Raw genomic sequence first — 7,613 nt, 5'->3', positions numbered from 1 at the left:
GAGATTGTCCAGCTGCAGGGCCTTGGAAGGACAGAAGATCACAAGGAAAGGAACGGTAGGGCGCGCGTGGAAAAGCTGCACGTTGCGGGGAGGACTCACGGGTAGGTTAAGGACCTGTGAAAGCAATCACAGTTTGAAAGCAGTTTAAAAGATCAATCCAAAAAAAATCACTTAGTTGGCACAGACAAGATACGCATTTAAGAAGGATGGTGACTATAGGAAAGGCGGGTTTGTGTTAAATCCCGGGGAGCTTTGAACGCCAAGCTAACGGGATCCTCGGAAGGTAGAAGGAAGAGCAGGGAAGTGGCGCCCTTAGAGCTGTGCTAATCAGAATTTGCTCCCAAGAGCAGCTGCGGGGTTCTTGTTGGGGAGAGATATCAGCACGCTCACCATCCAGGGCCAAGTGCATTCTTTACCATGGAACCTTCTATGGCATCAAAGTTTTCAATAGAGACTCTCTCCCGTTAAATCCTGCTCACAGTTTGAATCTCTCTCTCTCTCTCTCTCTCTCTCTCTCTCTCTCTCTCTCTCTCTCTCTCTCTCTCTCTCTCTCCAGTCTTCTATAGCCACCAGAGAAAAGGCGGGGGTGAATGAAGAGCACTTGGCACTAGATTGAATGTGGTGGCAAGAAGTCAAAAGTGCCTGAAGCTTTAAGCCCCGAGATAAGTGGAGATCTGAAGTGGCCATTAACAGAGCTGGGTATAAAGGGTGAAGGACACATTTGGGAGAGGCAATGTTGAGTGGGACTTGCCGAGCTCCTGGGACTGATGAGCCATCCCTGTGAAGATGGTCAGAAAACATCAGACGCTCAGCAAAATTTGTTTTTCTCACAGGAGGCAGGAAGCACACGTCAACAGTAATGATCTTGCTAGGTGCTTAAGGACAAGTGCCTTCGCGGCCAGCCATGGTTAGCTCTCCTTACCTCCAGCATAGCAGTTAATAAAGCAAGTTCCCACCGCAGCTCCGTGCCATGGCTGTGGCGGGGAAAGGTTCCAAAACCAAATTTCAAAAAGTCCTTTCCCCTCATCTAGGAACTTAAAGTCTTCTACTTCATACTTAGGGGGGAAAAAAGCAAGCAAGGCTTGCGAACAAGAGCATTGGCCCTCTTTCGCTGCTTAGATGATTGTCATGAACTAACTGCAGGCCAACTCCTGGGGTTATAGTGTTGAGGGCCCTATTTTATTATTGACTGCTAAGGTGGGACCGCTGCCAGCGACCACCCCCATTCTTTGCTATGTGACCTGTTCTCCATTTAGGCACAAACACTATTTCTACTTCGTTTGCTCCTTCTCACATTTTGAACATTTTTCTTCGGGGAGAACCGAGTGTACTTTCTTTACCTTGTCTGATTAGGTCAGACCCAACCTTGATGATCTCTATATTTTAAAAATCCTCAGGCATGCTGTAGTGGCACCCACCTTTAATCCCAACACTTTGGAAGCCGAGGCAGGTGGATCTCTGTGAGTTTGAAGGCAGCCTGGTCTACAGAACAAGTTCCAGGACAGGCTCCAAAGCTACACAGAGAAACCCTGTCTTGGGAAAACCAAAAATAAAATTAAAATTAAAAACCTCTAGCTTCAGGTTGTAGTTACTCTTTTCAGGGGACTGGAGTATTCTAACTCAGTAGCTGAGGGCTTGCTTAGCATATGTGAGACTGTCTGTCCCACCCCCAGTACCTAAATAAGTAAAATTTGGTCAATTTCTTCACTGTCAACTCTAGTTTAAATGTTTGGCTTAATAGCCAGACAAAGATATGTGGGTTCAACAAGGACCACGTGCCTTTGTAAAGGGCGGCATTAGACAACCCCACCATCCACAGCAAGAGTGGGATCTCTAGTGGGAGCTTGGGAAGCCCTCCGGGCAGAGAAGTTACTCCACTTAAGGACCATTAGTCTAGTGGGCTCAAGACAAGGTTCCTCAAACAACTTTTTGTTGTAAAAGAGGCAAACTCCAAATGGTTTATGTTTATCTGAGGATGCCAACACAAGCAAGTGCATGCAGCAAATCTATATTCTGGAGCAGCGGGCAGGCTGGCTTGGTTAGAGGAGGAGGTTCCTATGTTCCTTTTGTTGTTTGCAGCAGGAGGTGAGACCAGGTCTTACCCTATAGCCCAGGTTGTCCTTGAAATCACTGTTACCCAGCCTCGGCTGGTGCCAGGCTCGTGGCAATCTTTGCCTTTTAACCTCTTGGGCGCTGAGATGACAGGTGTGAACCATCGCAGCAGCCAGCGAGGGAGAGGTTCTCCACAGAGAAATAATGAAGTGAAGCCTCAGCTGGGAAAATCAAGAGTGGCAAGGTTGATTAAAAGCAAACTTTTGTGAGAGGTTGAGCCCAAGAGAGAAAGAGGTATAGAGTATATCCTATTGAGAAACCCCATGCAAGCTGGCCATGATGGATAGTGCCTATGAATGCAGCATTGGGGAGGCTGCTGCAGGAGGAGTGCAAGTTCAAGGCCAACCTGGGAGGGGGAAGGGGGATAGGAGAAAGCAGAAGGAGAGAGGGGGAAAGCTAAGGAGCTCTCCTGGAGGATCTGTGAAATGGTAGTTTTATTGACTGGAGATAAGTGTCTGAAAGTATTAGAAGATACAGTCGACATGTTTACATTTTCTGTGGGCTTGTCTATTTTTCTTCCTTCACTTCCTTTCTTGGACTATATAATCAAGACAACTCAAGGGCCTGAACTAAATTAGCTTGCAAGCCCAAGACACCTGTCTGGGAATAGTGTCCTCTGACTGAGGAATGGAATTGCATCCTGGGGACATTGTGTCCGCCACACTCCCCATCCAAGCTACGTTGTCACAGCAAGTGGTAACATGGAATGTTTCCCAGCACAGATGAGTAGCAGTCTAGGCCATTGTATCCATAGCACAGTTAGCCAAGCACTCTTTCACCCCCGCCTCACCTGGACATCTTGGAGAAATGACCTCCTCACAGCCGAGGGCTCAACTCTCCCTGAGAGCAGGTCATTCCGTCACTCTCGTGAACGGAACCATCGGCAGCTCCCTGACTCTATCAGAGAAGAAAACAGTGTTTCTGATTTGCCCTGCCAGCTGCCCTTCTACAGTTTAGCAGTTGAAATTTCCTTGAGCTCAGGACGAGACGCACCACCCTCCGCATCTGCTTAAGAACACCCAATGGTTCTAAAAATTATCTTCTGCTATATACTTGATAAATGATTGTTTATGATGTTTGTGTCTTCATTTTTTTTTAACATTTTTTCAGTGTGTATATGTGTGTGTGTCTGCAGTAGCATGGCTGAGATGTGTTGGGAGGGAGGAGAATTTGGGGGACTGAGGGATGACTATGATCAAAATACATTGGATATGTATGTGTATAATATTCTCAAGGAATAAATAAAAATATTACTTAACTGTTTTTAAAAGGTTTGCATTCTTCTATAAATTTTCAGTGGATCTATTTCCCAAGCCCAGATTTCAGTTCCAACAGCATTTTTCCAGGTCATAATGCAAGTGCAAAAACCTCTGTATTTCAAAATTTAATGTAACCGTACAGTTCAGGAACTTCTGTTCAAACTTGTACTGAAGGTTATTAACCTGCAATGCAGAGGCATGCTGCGAAGTGAATGTCTTTGATTCTCTACCCTGAAGAAAAAAATGAACACCAAAACATATATGAAGGCCGGAGAGATAGCTCAGTACTTGAGAGCCCTGGGGGTTCTTGCAGAGGCCCCTGAGTTCAATTCCCAACACCCACAAGGCAACTTACAACCTTTAGGGTGGTCTGACTCGGCCATCAAAGGCTGGGCTCCAGAACAAAAATATAAAAAGATAATGATTCTCTAAGATTTTCATTAATATTTTTCTTATGCTTAGGGCTAGGTGTGTAACAAGAGTACTTTCCTAACATGCACAAAGCTCTGGGCTCCTAGAGACCCAACAGAACCAGAACCAAAAGGATGGATGGTCTTGGGTTTTTTTTTTCTGCTTTTCAAGACAGGGTTTTTCTGAAGCTTTGAAGCCTGTCCTGGAACTAGCTCTATGTAGACCAGGCTGGCCTCGAACTCACAAAGATCCACCTGCCTCTGCCTCCCGAGTGCTGGGATTAAAGGCGTGCGCCACCACGGCCCAGCTGGATGGTCTTGTTTTGTGTGTGGTACTTTCCTGCGTTCCCAGCACTGGGGAGGCTGAAGCAGAGGAGTTTTGAGTGCTAAGCTAACATGAGCTAGACAGGGAGCTTGCTGCCAAGCCTGTCAATCTGAGTTATATTCCTGGGTCCTATCTAGTAGAAAGTGCATGCGCGCACACACACCCACCAAACACACACACACACACACACACACACACACATATATATTTAATTTAAAATTGGAGACTGGAGAGGTCATAGGTCCAGGGCGCCTGTCTAATTGCGGTCTACATGTTTCTGTTTCTGCCGTAGAGTAAGGCTGCTGTCTGCTTTGGTCGGCAAAGCTTCTTTTTGCTGTGGGTAGTGACTACTGCAGAGACTCATACATGATCCAGATGCTGAAGGTAAGAGTATTCATGTTGGCGGCCCAGTCCCAAAAGGAACATCTAAACCACCCACTTCAGAACTGTGGAAACATCCCCAAAGAGGGGTTAGGAATATAAGAGTTGAAAGAAGGGTTGGGGGCGATTGGCCTGCTGTTTTCTGGGCACATTTAGCATGCTTTTGAACTCCCGGAAGCTGTGGTTATTTGCACAAGATTGGGTCCCTCATCACCCTGTCATGGAGTGGGAAGGGACTTACGAGACCGCACACTTTCTTGAGGACATGTAGGCGGGTAATGGCTGCTGAAAGAGAGGCCTTTTGTTCGGTGATATAGCCACTGTCAGTTGCCCATACTCTTGTAAATAACCCCTCAAACACACTCCTGGAACTCTGGGAAGAAGGAGAGCTCCAGTGGAAGTGGGAGAGGGACAAGATGGAGGAATGTGAACCAAGACACATTAAATACATATATGAAAATGTTACAGTGAAATCTGTAATTAAACATAATTAATGTATGTTAATAAAGTTAAAAATAATTTTTGTTATGTGCATTAGCGTGTTGCCTGCATTTATACCTGTGCACCATATGTGTGCCTAGTGCCCCTGGAAGCCAGAGAGGGGGTTAGAGCTCCGAAAATGGGAGTTACTGATGGTTATGTGGGTTCTAGGAATCAAACCCTGGTCATCTGGAATTGCAGCCACTGACCCATCTCTTCGCAGACACACACCCCGATAAGCTTGTGAAAAGAAGAGTCTTACATTTTAAATAATACATCTTCATGGAAGGGCTGGTAAATGGCTTTTTAAATTCCAGTTGGTGTATATCTTGTTTTCCTCTGGTCACAAAACCCTGAAGTCTTCAGTCAGATCTCTCTTTAAAATAAAATATTTTAGTACTGATACTTGAATTATTGAAGTTATGCAATATGAATTGTCTTGATGTGTTTCCCCAGGTGTCTACCCTCCAGAAAGAGAATGTTGGGAAGCCTTCTGGGTTAAAGAAGGAAGGATGAAAGATGGTCCCTTACACATAGGACAAACAAGACAAGCAAGATTTCTCTAATCACAAATCATTTACATGATTATGACTACATGATTAAGGCTTGGTATCCAAAACATGTCAAGAACCCTGGAACTCAACGATAGAATCCTTGCCCCAAATTCATGAGGACCTGGGTTTGCTCTCCAGCACTGCAGGAACTCTTCCAAGTCAATAATAAATTGACTAATTGCCGGGCGGTGGTGGCGCACACCTTTAATCCCAGCACTCAGGATGCAGAGGCAGGCGGATCTCTGTGAGTTCGAGGCCAGCCTGGTCTACAAGAGCTAGTTCCAGGACAGGAACCAAAAGCTACGGAGAAACCCTGTCTCGAAAATCCAAAAATAAAATAAAATAAAAAATAAATAAATAAATTGACTAATTAAAAGTGGGCAAAGGATGTGAGTTGACATTCATCCAAAGAAGATATACAAGTGACCAATCAGTGTATGAAAAAAAGTGCTCAACATCATTAGTTATCAGGAAAATGCAAATCAAAATCACAATGAAACACTGCTTCATAGCGACCAGGATGGCAATAAGAAAAAAAAGACTGACAATGGAGGCTAGAGAGATAGCTAAGCTGTTGAGGGCCCTTACTGCTCTTGCCAAGGAGCCCAGTTTGATCCCCAACATCCATCCATCTCAGGCAATTCACAACTGCTGGTAACTCCAGCTGAAGGGCAGGGCATTGGATGCACCCTTCTGGCTTCCATAGGCATCCACATGCACACATGCACATGAAGAAATAATAACAATAAGTGACAGAAAGCAATAATTCTTGGCAAGGCTGGAGAAGAGTAAAAACCATTGTACACTGCTGATAGCAATGTAAAATTGTGCACTCCTTGAAAAACTCTGGTAGGTTCTATAAGATTAAATATAGACTTGCTCCTGATGTAGCCATTTCACTACTAGGTCTATAACTGAAAGAGTTGAAAATAACCATCTTGAATATGACCTGTACACGCACATGACCATTGCAACTTGTATGTGAATATCCACCGCAGCTTTATCTATAAAAGCCAAAAAAGTGGAAACAGGGTAAAACCAGTCATGCTAGGATAAACAAAAAATAGTATACCCATACAATGAGATATTATTCAACTATAAAAAGGAATTACTTTTTACAAAATGGAAAGGGGGCAGGTAATGACTAATAAAAAGTATGAGATTTCCTTTTGATACGTTCTGGAATTAGATAAGGGCATTGGTTGCACAGTTTTGACTAAACTATTACCAAATTGAATTTTTTTTTTTCTGAGATAGAGTCTCACTGTGTAGACTTGGTTGGCCTGAAACCCAGCAAGGTCCACCTTCCTTTGCCTTTTAAGTATTGGGATTGAGGGCTGGAGAGATGGCTCAGCGGTTAAGAACACTGACTATTCTTCCAGAGGTCCTGAGTTCAATTCCCAGCAACCACATGGTGGCTCACAACCATCTACAATGAGATCTGGTGCCCTCTTCTGGGGTGCAGGTATGCACACAGGTAGAACACTGTATACATAATTAATAAATAAATCTTTAAAAAAAAGTATTGGGATTGAAGACCTGCAACCATGACTGCCTATTAATACACTTTCAAAAAATGGATTACATATTATTTGAATTTAGTATTTTTAAATTATTCTCTCTGTTTGTCTATCTCTGTCTCTGACTCTCTGTCTCTGTCTCTGTCTCTCTCTGTCTCTCTGTCTCTCTCTGTCTCTCTCTCTCTCTCTCTCTCTCTCTCTCTCTCTCTCTCTCTCTGTGTGTGCGTGTGTGTGTGTGTGTGTGTGTGTGCACCACAAGTCAGATGACAACTTAATAGAGTTAGATTGTTCTTGCCTTCCATCATGTGGGGCCTGGAGATGGAATTTAGTTCATCAGGCTTTGTGGCAGGCCACTGAGCTCCTTCAGTGCCCACGTTGATTTTTTTTAAAGAATTTAAATTGTATCTTTTTAAATAAAGAAGCTTCAGCTGGTCACCTGGATACATGCTTGGAATCTCAGCATACAGGACACAGAGGGAAGAGGGTTATGAGTTCAAGGCTACCTCAACTAGATAATGAAACACTTCATTAGATAAAAAGAAATGAAGGAAAGAGGGAAGGAAGGAAGGAAA

General features: G+C 44.1%; 1 long non-coding RNA gene across 1 annotated transcript; it reads left to right on the top strand.

Moving 5' to 3' along the window:
• Nucleotides 1-35: 35 nt before the first annotated feature.
• Nucleotides 36-5,703, top strand: LOC121441654. The gene is made up of 3 exons (XR_005973489.1): nucleotides 36-101; nucleotides 4,399-4,490; nucleotides 5,424-5,703. It is a non-coding gene; the product is annotated as an uncharacterized LOC121441654 (long non-coding RNA).
• Nucleotides 5,704-7,613: the final 1,910 nt, after the last annotated feature.

This window comes from Microtus oregoni, unplaced genomic scaffold (assembly GCF_018167655.1).
Source record: "Microtus oregoni isolate MIOR12 unplaced genomic scaffold, Mior012 000080F_ref0000499, whole genome shotgun sequence".
Lineage (NCBI taxonomy): Eukaryota > Metazoa > Chordata > Mammalia > Rodentia > Cricetidae > Microtus > Microtus oregoni.
The sequence above is the reverse complement of the archived record's forward strand: the minus strand, read 5'-3'. Positions and strand labels throughout refer to the sequence as shown.